This window comes from Dromiciops gliroides, chromosome 6 (assembly GCF_019393635.1).
Source record: "Dromiciops gliroides isolate mDroGli1 chromosome 6, mDroGli1.pri, whole genome shotgun sequence".
Taxonomy (NCBI): domain Eukaryota; kingdom Metazoa; phylum Chordata; class Mammalia; order Microbiotheria; family Microbiotheriidae; genus Dromiciops; species Dromiciops gliroides.
The window spans coordinates 248,176,357-248,189,155 of record NC_057866.1 but is presented as its reverse complement, the minus strand read 5'-3'; the positions used below and the strand labels follow the sequence as shown (position 1 = coordinate 248,189,155).

The 12,799-nt window shown below is 37.8% G+C and overlaps 1 pseudogene; it reads right to left on the bottom strand.

Moving 5' to 3' along the window:
• Positions 1-11,336: 11,336 nt before the first annotated feature.
• Positions 11,337-12,054, bottom strand: LOC122732390 (annotated as a pseudogene).
• Positions 12,055-12,799: the final 745 nt, after the last annotated feature.

The following is a 12,799-nucleotide window of genomic DNA, read 5'->3' as shown; positions in this document are numbered from 1 at the left end:
ACTTTTCCCTGCAACTGATTTCTTCAATCCTTTTTAGAGAGTCTGAATGAACAGGATTTCTGTTCTCATAAAAGAAGCCATACCCCTCACAACTGCTGCTGTGGCACCCAAAATCAAGCGCCCTGAATCGGACTAGTGACCTATCACTTTGGGAAATGGCACCAAATTGGCCGAAGGGAGAACAGACTTCAGAAAGATTTTCTCAGACAGACGTCAAATAACCTCCTGATTCCCAGACACCAACTACTTAACACAGACACAAAATTGATCCTTGTTCAAAACGGTTTCTTTGAAGCGGTGCTCTTCACTAAACTGCAGGTAAATTCCATGCAATTGTATAGACTATATATGATTTTCTTTAAATAAACACAACATAAGAAATCCTAATTCATGTGAAAGACAAGTAAAGAGGGAGGCAGTATGAAAATGTATAAAGAACACCCATTAGATTTCGAGTTCAGACCTTCATTTTAGCCTTGGGGCCCTTTAATTTTGTGTTTGTGAGCAAGTAACTTAATCACGTGTGTGTGTGTGTATGTGTATGTATATACATGCACACATACATATATATAACTACATATCAATTATGCTACATATATCTTGGTTGTTTTCAGGTTTTCTTTCCCATTAGAGTGGGAATTCCATATTTTTGCCTTTCTTTGTACCCTCACAACTTGGCACAGTGTTTAGCATACATGAAGTGCTTAATAAAAGCTTATTGATTGGTTGTCTTTGAAGATGTGGGCACATCATCATAACCATCATTAAAATATGGAAGATGTATGTCCTATTTCACAAAATACATTTTGAGCACCTTTTCACGAAAGGATTATTTCCTTATGTTATGGGATAGCACCCCAGTACATCATCAAAGAACCTTCTCCTTGAGAAACTAATCCAAAGGACAGACACACCTAAAGAGATAAGTGGAACCAGATTCTAGCAGAGCTAGCTCCGGGACCCCCACCCTTCATTCTAGTCTCCCTCACTCTTGGGGAGATAAGATTAGGTGTGGCTGCTGCCTTTGTGTCCTGAGGAGCAGAAAGATGGCTTGAGAGATCCCAGGCACCCCTCACCCAACTCCTCCAGCCACCATCAGTGGGGGAGGGTCTTCACTCAGTAAGAGAACTTTCCACAGTCAGATGATCGCCCCCATAAGTCCTCTATAAAAATATCTGCCTGTCTCCTGCTGGAAGAAATTGGTATCTCAGAGCCACACTCTGTGCTACGCCTTTCTCCCCATGAGAAGAAGTCCAATGATTTCTCTCTTGGTTTCCCTTCCCTTCCCCTGCCCCTAAATAAACTACTATCTTATTTTAATTGCTTTCATGTGCAAGAGGGTGTAATTCTTTAAAGAGGATTTCCTAAGGACCCCAAACCCCTATCCCTACCCAAACCCCCTACCCTATTTCCCCATGTCACTTACAAATAATAGAAATACAAAATAGAAACAAAGGGGAAGAAATGAAGCAATACCTGCATATTTTGTTACATAAGTACAAGGCAAAAATTTTACCTAATCCATAATGATGGGGGAAAAAAGCTTTCTTTACTGATCATATCCCAATATATATTAATAAGAGAAGAAAACAAATATTGAGACTAAATTAGGGGATAATGACATGTTAAAATAAGTACTACAAATAAATTTTAACTTGTTAGTTTAAAAATAAATATGGAATTTTAATTTCAATTTACATTTATTAAGTATTAATGCTCTGTGAACCAAAATACTAAGCATAAATACTCATAAATGTTTCATCCTGTACTTTCCAAAAGAGTTACCACTTAAGTTCAGAAATTTTTATGAAATATCAAAGCAAGCCAACCAAAATATACTAAGGGAAATTATAAACATATACAGTGAGTTAATTTTTTTTTACAAATATGAATAGGGATAATGTGAAAGTACTATATAATCAAAATATTAAATAAGGAATGGATGAGTAAAAATGGATTTAGCAAGGTCAATCTCTAATTATTTGATTCTTAGACTGTTGTAATAACCTCCAACTCATCTTCATGCCTTCATTCTTTCCCATTTATAATATGTCCAGCTCCCAGATTAATTTTCCTCATGTATAGATATCCTCTGCTCAAATACTCTCTTAATGCCTCAATAAGTGGTTAAGTTTACATGACTAAGTAAAAGACTATAGCAGAGCAGCAAATGCTCTGTCAAGTCCTTACCAGTTTAGTATAGGCTTGGTGGTATTTGCTGTCCAAAGACAAACTCTCATTTATTGGGTTCCTATTGTGTCAGACACTCTTAAGTACTGGAGATAGAAAAATAAAAATGAAACATTCCAGACCTTCAAGGAATTTATATTCTATAGGGGCAGAAATGATATGTATAAAGTTAAGTAAACAGAAAAAATATAAAATTAATTCGGCATGGAAAAGCAAAAAACAAACAAAACAAAATAAACCAGTTTGTTTTGAGGGGCAGCAAGGCAAAAGGGAGTTTAGGGAAGACCTTAGAATGGTGTGTGAATTACTTGGGACAAATTATAATTTTGATTTGGTTTCAATTTGTGAAAGCAATGTCCAAATCTGAATTGGGTCAGATGAAGCCATATTAGGTTAGTTATCTCACCTTTAGTGAATTCTCTCAATTGAACGCTGGATTTGGGGTGATATACATGTTTCATTGCTCTTTGTTGTGTTTTTAATTTCTGGTTTTTAAAAATGTATATTACCCCAAGAAAATGACAAAAGTTGTAGCTCTTAAAGAGAACACTTCAATGATAGTTAGAGGTGGAGCAGCAGCCGCTCAGAGTGTGAGGAAGTCAAGCATTTTAAGGACTATTCAAAGCCCATAATGAGAAAGTCTTTTTCTTTTTCTTTTTTTTTTGCAGGGCAATGGGGGTTAAGTGACTTGCCCAGGGTCACACAGCTAGTAAGTGTCAAGTATCTGAGGCTGGATTTGAACTCAGGTACTCCTGAATCCAGGGCCGGTGCTTTATATCCACTGCTCCACCCAGCCGCCCCCCAAAGCCCATAATGAAAAAGGATCAGTTACACCAAAAAGAAAAGGAAAGTTTCGGTGCCAAGAACAGAAAAACTATTACAGTGAAACAGCTTAATTAATACTTGGAAAACAAGAAATGGCCTGCAGAGGAAGCTAGATGCTGGAGGGGTTGTTACTGAAACTTCCCTGCTATGTCACAGGCTTCTTGAAATTGGGAGAACAGTTGAAAAAAACAAAACCAAAAACATCTGCTAAACATTATTGGGTGAAAATATTTGTGGACCAGACAAAAAATGAGAGGGAATATGAAATATTAGAAAAAGGTAATTTTTACTGACAAAACTTTTTTTTTTTTTTCATTCAAGTTTGTTCCCAAATCTTCACCACAAGAAGTCTATATCTGGGCATCTTCATCAGATTATAAAACATCATCCCCCCAAAGGGGTTTTAGGGATTTCTCACTTTCAGTAAATCTAGAAGTTCTATCCCCTTCAGGAAGTAATGAATTCTGATAAGTATATTGACAAATATATATTGAAACATATATTGACAAATATATTGAAAAACATAATTTTCCTGGAATTAGAAAAATTCTCAAATGTAGTATACAACATTGCAACATGCTTAATAAATGTTTATTAGTTGATTGATTGCACTTCACTTGGCATCTGCTGCCCTGCCAAGTTTTAACTCCACAGAACAAGATGCACCTGAGTAGGTTACTCCCTTGTGTCCCCATCCCCACCTCCTTTTGTGTTTTGCTTCCTCCTTTAGTTTGCAAGCTGCTTAGGGCAGGGTTCGCCCTTTATTTTGTTAATTGTATCCCTAGCACTTAGCACGGTGCCTGACTTATTTGGGGCTTAATAAATGTGTATTGGATTGGACTGATTGACTATACATTACAAAAGGTTAAGATAGTTATCTAAGAGATAAACATGCTTCAGTGATTTGGGAATTAATTTGATTCAAACATTATTTAAAATAAAGATCATACTCTATGGCCAGGTAGGAGTTATACCAGGAATGCAGGGATAGTTCAATATTAGGAAAATGATCATCATAATTAACCATATCAATACCAAAACAACAAAAATCTTATGATTGTATCAGTAGATGCAAAAAAAGCTTTTGACAAAATACAACTTTAAAAACACCAGAAAGCATAGGAATAAATAAAGCCTGTCTTAAAATGGTAAGTAATGTAAATCTTTCCAATAAGATCAGAAATGAAGCAAGGATGTCCATTATCATCACTATTTTTAATACTGTATTAGGAATGTTAGCCATAGCAATTAGATGAGAAAAAGAAATGAAAGGAATAAAAATAGATGATGAGGAAACAAAACTATCACTCTTTGCAGATAGTATGATGGGATACTTAGAGAACCCTAGAGAATCAACTAAAAAACTAGTTGACACAATTAACAGCTTTAGCAGAGTTGCACTGTATAAAATGAACCAACATAAATCATGAATATTTCTATATATTAATAAAAAACAAGCAGGAAGAAATAGAAAGAGAAATTCCATTTATAATAACTGCAACATTATAAAATACTTGAGTTTATCTGCCAAGGCAAACCTAAGGATTATATGAACACAATTACAAAACACTTTTCATACAAATAAAGATCTAAGCAGTTGGAGAAATATTAATTGCTCATGGGTATGCTGAGCTATAAAATGACAATTTTACATAATTCATTTACTTATTCAGGACTATGTAAATCAAACTTCCAAAGAGTTATTATATAGAGTGGGAAAAAATGACAAAATTTATTTGAGAAAAGAGAAGGTCAAGAATATTAAGGGAGGGGGCAGCTAGGTGGCACAGTGGATAAAGCACCAGCCCTGGATTCAGGAGTACCTGAGTTCAAATTCGGCCTCAGGCACTTGACACTTACTAGCTGTGTGACCCTGGGCAAGTCACTTAATCCCCACTGCCCTAAAAAAAAAAAAAAAACCGTGGAGGAAGGTGGCCTACTAGTACCAGATATTAAACTATATTACAAAGCAGAAATCATCAAAATAGTCTGGTACTGGCTAAGAAATAGAGGGTTGTTGCATCAGTGAAATTAGGTACACAATACATAGTAAAATGAGCATAGTAATCTAGTGTTTGATAAACTCAAAGATCCAAGCTTTTGCAGCAAGAACTCACCATTTTACAAAAATTGTTCGGAAAAAAAACTGGAAAGCAGTTTGGCAGAAATTAGGTATAGACCAACCCCTTTTACTATCTACTAAAAAGAAAGGAGCTAAGAGTCACACTGCATTGTAGTGTGAGGGGAGAAAACTGTGAGAAGACTGGAAAGCTAGGGGCAGGTTATAAAGATCTTTGAAAGACAAATAGGATTTTATATTTTCTCCTAGAGGCAATAGGGAGCCACTGGAGTTTATTGAATAGGAGGGTGACGTAGTTAAACTAGCGCTTTAAGATCTCTTTGGGGCAGTTAGGTGGCACTGGCCCTGGATTTAGGAGGACCTGAGTTCAAATCTGGCCCCAGACACTTGACACTTACTAGCTCTGTGACCCTGGGCAAGTCACTTGACCCCAATTGTCTTACCAAAAAAAGAAAAAGATCTCTTTGATAGTTGAATGGAGGATGGGCTGGAGCAGGGAGAGATTTGAGACAGGGAGGCCAGCCAAAAAGTAATTGCAAAAGTTAGGCTTAAAGTGATAAGGGCCTATACCAAGGTTGTGGCAGAGTCAGGGGAGAGGATAAACATGATGTAATATCTCACATTATCTGAGTACATCAGAAGATTATATAAAATTAAGAAAGGGGAGAGTAAGCTACATATCAATTTTACTTTCATATAATCCAAAGGAAGATTGAAAATGAACACACACACACACACACACACACACACACACACACACACATATTCACTCCTATGAGTTCGGGTGTAAAAATACATGAAACTTAACAGTGAGTCAGATAGAGACAGAGAAAGAGAGGGATTAGTCATAAGCAAAACAAATTATGTTTTTGGAGGGAGGAGTGTGAAGGGAGAAATAAGAAGAAAAGTCATGAGATTAGGAACTAGTGAGTATAAGACAATAGGAATAGTGGAACAGAAGTAAATTGCATCAAACATTGATAGCTGGTGTTGAGAACACTACTATTTCAACATTCTTTTCTTTTTATAGAATGGGTGGTAGGTAGTGCAAAGAAAAGGAAAAGTATAAAAAGACAGGATAGAGAGAAATGCACTAAATCGATAGGTAGATAGATAGATGGATGGATGGATGGATGGATAGATATATAGATAGATAATAGAATTTAAGTGATTACCATGTGTCATATGCTGCACTAAGCATTAGATCAACTAAAGATAAAAGCAAGCAACACAACCTTTGCTTTCAGGTTGTTATGAATGAATATATACAATGACGATTCACAAAGACATGATGGAAACCAGGAAGGGACATGGTAAAGAGAAGATGAGGAAGTGGAATTGCAGGTCTGGGCCCTGGAATGATAGAATAAAACTCACACGTCCAAGGTTGCAGGGTGCAAGGAATAAAATCTATGATTCTGGTATGGAAGAAGTGGAGATGGTCTAATAGAGAAAGCATGGCAAGGAGATGGCCAGGAAGCATCATTGAGAACCGTGTCCCAGTAAGATAATAGAAGAACTCAATTATAAGAGGGAGAGGATCCGCTGGCAGAATCCATGATTTTAGCGAAGAGGAGGGAGAGATGATGGACCAAGTAGCACAAGCCCTTTGAATGAGAATAGGATGAATGTATCATGTGCTTTCATATGGGTAGCAAAAAGAATTAGAAAGTAGCATCATACAACATGTTGTTTACAAGAAAACCCCCTAAATTCATAGAGCATTAAAATAAGGGGCTGGAGTCAAATCTATTAAGCTTAAGTAGAATTAAAAATAAAAAACAAAAACAAAAACAAAACAGGAATAGCGATTGTTATCTCAGCAAGGCAACAGCAAAAATAAGTTTGATTTAAAAAAATAGAAAGGGAAACTATATTATGCTTAAAGGTACCTTTCCAGTGAATTAATATTGATATTTAACATATATGCACAAATAGCATGGAACCTAAATACTTAAGGAAGAGTTAAGTAAATTATAGGAAGAAATAGTAAAACTATAGTAGTGGGTGAGCAGAACGTACCACTTTCAGACTTGGAAATTAAAAAATAAAGAAGTTAAAAACCTGAAAAACATTTAAACAAATAAACATTTAAACACACAAACATTTAAATATCATTTAAAACAGTCAGATATGATAGACTTATAGGGATTACAAGAGGAGAACAGAAAGGAGTATATTTATTTCTGAGTTATGTATGGCATCATTAAAAAATGACCATGTATTAAGGCATAAAACTCACAAACTAATGCCAAAAGGCAGAAATATTAAGCACGTCCTTTGTTTACCATAACACAACAAAAATTATATCCAACAAATTGTCTTAGAAGAAAACATTAAAAATAAATAAATTGGAGACTAACTTAATCCTAAAATAGTCATGGATAAAAAAAATAGAGAATATAGAAAATAGAAAGTTTCATTAAAGAAAATAACAACATACCAAAAACAACAACAAAAAGAAAACATAGCAATGAATGGGACCAAATTACAACCAAAAATACTAGAAAACCATCAATTTAAAAAAAAAACAGATAAATATAAAAATATAAATTCTGAAATCCCCATGTGTTATAATCAAAACTAGACTTTAAAAAATGAACTGTTCCTTTACAATTTTTTTTTGGTATGCATCATAGTCAGTGTAATAAAGGTATAGTTAAGGCTTAAATTACTAGGTTGGGAGGCCCAGGTAAAACACAGCTGGTGGTCCTAAAAAAAAGTTAATTTCATTTCTCTGCAAGGTATAGTTCTTAAGGAACCAGAGCACACTCACAGAGTTCTCTCTTTGATGAATGGCCACAGACAGTCTACTCTCATTTCCTTTGTGCTACCGTGATTCGGCTTTGCCCATGGAACACAGTGTCTTCTTTGATGTGGGCACACCATCCTGGGTGGTCCTGTACCAGTGTCTCCCATGTCTCACAATTGATACTTAAGTTCTTCAGAGAGACCTTGAGAGTGTCCTTGTACCATTTCTTCTGACCACTACATACTCACATACAAGTTGTACAAGTTGCCTTGTACAAGTTCTCTGTAAAATGGTCTTTCTGCTAAGCGTGTGTTTGGCATTCAGGCTATACAGCCATCCCCTCAGAGCTGCAGTTTCTGCAGAAAGAAGTGTTTGAATGCTTGGCAGTTCAGCTCTAGAGAGGCCCTCAGTGTCTAGGACTTGCCAGGTAATTGTCAGAATCTTCTTAAGACAATCCAAGTGGAAGTGGTTTAGTTTTATGCTGTGGCATTAGTAGACTGTTCAGGTTTCACAGGCATACAACAGTGAATTCAGCACAACAGCTCTTCAGTTTGGTAGGTAGGTAGCTCAATACCTCTTCTCTCCCACATTTTTTTCAGAGCCTTCCCAACACTGAGCTGGCTCTGACAATGTGTGAATCAACCTCATAATCCATGTGTACACCCCCGGAAAGTATCCTGCCAAGGTAAGTGAACTTATGCACAGCATTCACAATTTCTCTGTTTATTGTGACCACTGGATCCATGTATGGATGGTGTAGTGCTGACTGGTGTTGATTATCAGGACAAAATTAGCACAAGCAGTAGAGAATTGATCTATACCTCTGTTTCATCTCAGCTTCAGAGGCTGCATTGAGTGCACAGTCATCTGTAAACAAAAATGGTATTCACTAATTCTCTCTCCACTTTAGTCTGGCATATAGCCTTTTCAAACTAAATAGTTTACATGGGAGTCAATGTGATAACTGACCCTGATGCCATTTTTGTCCTCATGGAAGGTATCTGACCATTTTGAAGAAAACATCATGCTAAAAAGCATGGGAGCAAGAAAACATCCCTACCTTACGCCATTGGTGACTGGGAAAGTGTGAGATCATCCTTCATTCAGAACCTGTGTGAGCATGCTTTCACGAATTTGGTGTACAGTATTGATGAACTTCTCTAGACAACCAAATTTCACCATGATCTTCCACACTCTCTCATGACTAACAGTATCAAAGATCGCGGTCAGGTTGATGAACATTGTGTGTAGATACTCTTTGCTCCTGGGGTTTCTCCTGGAGTTGACAGGCAACAAACACCATATTGACCATTTCCTGGCACTTTCTGAAGCCATACTGACTCTCGGGTAGATGATCATCTTCCAGGTGAAGGATCAGCCAGTTAAGGAGGACTCTGGTAAGAATCTTTCCAGCAATGACTAGGAGAGAGACCCTTCTGTGATTGTCACAGGACAGTCTATTTCCTTTTCCTTTGTTTTTGTATTTTTTTTTGTTTTCGTTTTTTTGCAGGCCAATGAGGGTTAAGTGACTTGCCCAGCGTCACACAGCAAGTAAGTGTCAAATGTCTGATGTCAGATTTGAACTCAGGTCCTCCTAAATCCAGGGCTGGTGCTTTATCCACTGTGCCACCTAGCTGCCCTCTCCTTTTCCTTTATAGAAATGGACAATGGAGGCATCCTTGATCTGGGGGATAACTTCCTCTTGCCATATAATCTGAAAGATTTCAGTCATCTTCTGTATGATCAGTGGACCCCCTGACTTGTAGATCTTTGCTGGGATATACTCTGCACCAGGCACTTTGCCACTCGAGAGGAGCCTGATGGCATTCACTAACTCTTCTTCAGTTGGAGGTTTGGCTAGAGAGGGATTAACTACAACCTGAGGCATATGGTCAATGGCTTCAGCTTTGGTTGATGGTTTGTTGAGAACACTATGGAAGTGCTCAGTCAATCTCTCTGGAATCATGTCCTTATCACTGATCAGTGTGGCTCCATCAGCACAGAGATACACCAGAGGACTTTAGCCCATACATAGTCTTTGAGACATTGTAGGGGGCAGCTAGGTGGTGCAGTGGATAGAGCACTGGCCCTGGAGTCAGGATGACCTGAGTTCAAATCCAGCCTCAGACATTTGACACTTACTAGCTGTGTGACCCTGGGCAAGTCACTTAACCCCAATTGCCTCACCAAAAAGAGAAAGAAAGAAAGAAAGAAAGAAAGAAAAAGAAAGAAAGAAAGAAAGAAAGAAAGAAAGAAAGAAAGACATTGTAGAAGTGCTTTAGATTGCTGTTAGCATAAAATTGAATCTCATCTGCCTTCTTACCAAGCCAAGAATCCTGCATCTCTCTAAGCTTTGCTTGTACTTTACTTCTGATGGAATTAAATGTTGTCACCTTGGAAATAGATGAGCTTTTCTTCTCTTAAACCTTTTGGAGCCCTTGTTTTAAGTTTAGCAGCTTCTGAATTTCCCCATCATTTTTGTCAAGCTAATCTTGATGTTTGTGAGTGTCTGGCACAGATGAGCAAATGTGGTTCTGCATACCTAGTCTCTCAAAGCTGCCCACTCCTTTTTTTGCTTCACTGTTGTTAACTGTGTGCTGATTCACCTTTCCTTTCAGGTCAGCAATGAACTGTCCACACAGGCACAGAGAAGTGCTCTAATCAGTTGATGTTGAGTCTCCTGACAGTTGTCTTGCTTAAAGGCCACTGCTTTTGCTGAATATGAATCTTTACCATCCTCTTTGTTATAAGAAATCTTATCAAATATCTTGCTGAAGTAAAAAAATTTTCCCTCATTTTAAAGGTTTTACAAGCAAATATGTTTCTATTTTATTGATTGGTGGTCCATAATACTTTAAAAAATCCACTTGAAACTTTTAAACCAATTTACAATTCTTTTTATTCTTGTTCATAAAATATATTTATTATTGATACTGAGTGAAGTATGGCTGTCAATATTCACGGTAAAGATATGTATATATGTTTACATATATACATACTTCAAAAGTTACTTTTACATCGATAAGAAGGCCATATTTCACCTATAATCACAGATATTATTTCAGCAAAAGAAAGATTTTTTTCCCCTTTTCTTAGTTACATGATCACTATAAGAAATTAGAAATAAAAATCTTTCTCATATCAAAGGAGAAAAGAAAGAAGACAAAATCAGCATTCTAAGAAGCTTGGACTTCTTAGAATGGACTTAGTTCCCTGGGGGTAGCTCTCATTCACAGGGCTTTTCCTCCTCCCCCACTCTCTCTGATACTGCCCTCCCTCTCACCTTGTACATCCTCATCTCCTGACCCACCCACAGAACATTCTAGTTTAGCCTTGAGCCTCAACAGGTCAGATTTCTGATGTAATAAGATATCGGTCTCGGCTTTTCAAGTGTCTGCTGATTGACTTGTGATGTCTGTTGCTGTTGAATCAGCTCTCCTAGTTCTTCTCAGTGGTCTGCCCCTTAAATAGGTTTTGTATCGTTGGGGGAAAAATGCTCCACTGCTGGAATTAAAGTTGATAGGCTTTTGCTTGCTTTGGAAGTCGGCTTTATCCTCCCTTTTCAAGCATGCTCTGTTTGGCAAGATTGACACAGTGCTGGTACTGGTTGGCCAGTGTAGAGCAGCTGAGTGTTTGCTGAGGGTTTTCCCGATAACATTGGAGAATTTTAGCTTGAAGATCAGCACAGATTGGATGTGTCTCATAGCGCTTGAACTTCGATTCCAATTCCTCAGCAGCTCTCTGGTAACTAAAACTCTGCCCTCAGTTCTTCTAGTCTAGCCAGCTGCTCTTTGTAGAAAGCATCCTGTTTCTTTAGCACTCTTTCTCTTCCAGCCACTTAGCCAAACGCTTCTTTTCACTTGACGCTCTCTCTCGAAGAATGGCTTAATTGTTCATTAGTGAGAGCCCTCTCTTTTTCCAGAAGTTTATTGATATCCTCACGTGCCTGGATTTTTCTATGTTTTACTCTTTTCAGATTTTCAGACTCTTTCAGGGCCAATTCTTCAGTTACTCTTCTTTTTATTTCTTCTTCATTAGCTTTAGAACCATAACCACGAGAGGTACTCGGAGATTTTGAACCAGATGGATAAAATTCCTTCATTCGCCCAATAACATTTTCTGAAAGCCGGATGCCCTTCACCACAGTGATGTTCTCGTTCGCGTCCGCCTCGAAGGTGACCCGTCGGGTGCTGGACGATCCACACATGGCTCCTTCTATCACTGCTGCCATGCACCTGCAGAGCGGCTCCTATCTCCCTCTAGTACCCACGCACCTACACTGCCGGAAGCAGAGGCTGCCCGGTGCCCCTTGCCCTTGTTCTTTCTCCGCGGGTGAGACACGGGCCACCCCAGAAACAGCGGCAAGGAGACCAATTTACAATTTCAAGTAACTTTTAAAAATAATTTTTAAAATTTGGGGAAGCATAATTTGACGTCACAAAAAACCGTCATCTGGCTATGTAAGTTTAAAAGGTCTGAATAAAAAACGTTATATACACCCAGGAAGATTTTATTTCTTTGTTTTGTTTTTTTGCGGGGCAATGGGGTTTAATTGACTTGCCCAGGGTCACACAGCTAGTAAGAGTCAAGTGTCTGAGTCCGAATTTGAACTCAAGTACTTCTGAATCCAGGGCTGGTGCTTTATCCACTGCGCCACCTAGCTGCCCCTAAGATTTTATTTCTTAACGATAACCTTTTAGAATGAGGTTCTCAATATTTCTTGCAATTGATGTGAGGCAAATCAGATTGTTTCCAGATTTGTTCTTGCACAAAGGCTCCACCCTTAGCAATTTTCTTCTTCTTAAGAAACATTAGCACCAATGTTTCCATGTATAATCATTCTATTATACCTATTAAAGTAGCTTTGAACATTACCTTTTTGGCTCATACTATTGTTCCTGTATGTAATGCCAATTGTCATCCTGGAGGTTAATGAATTACCATGTCAGAGC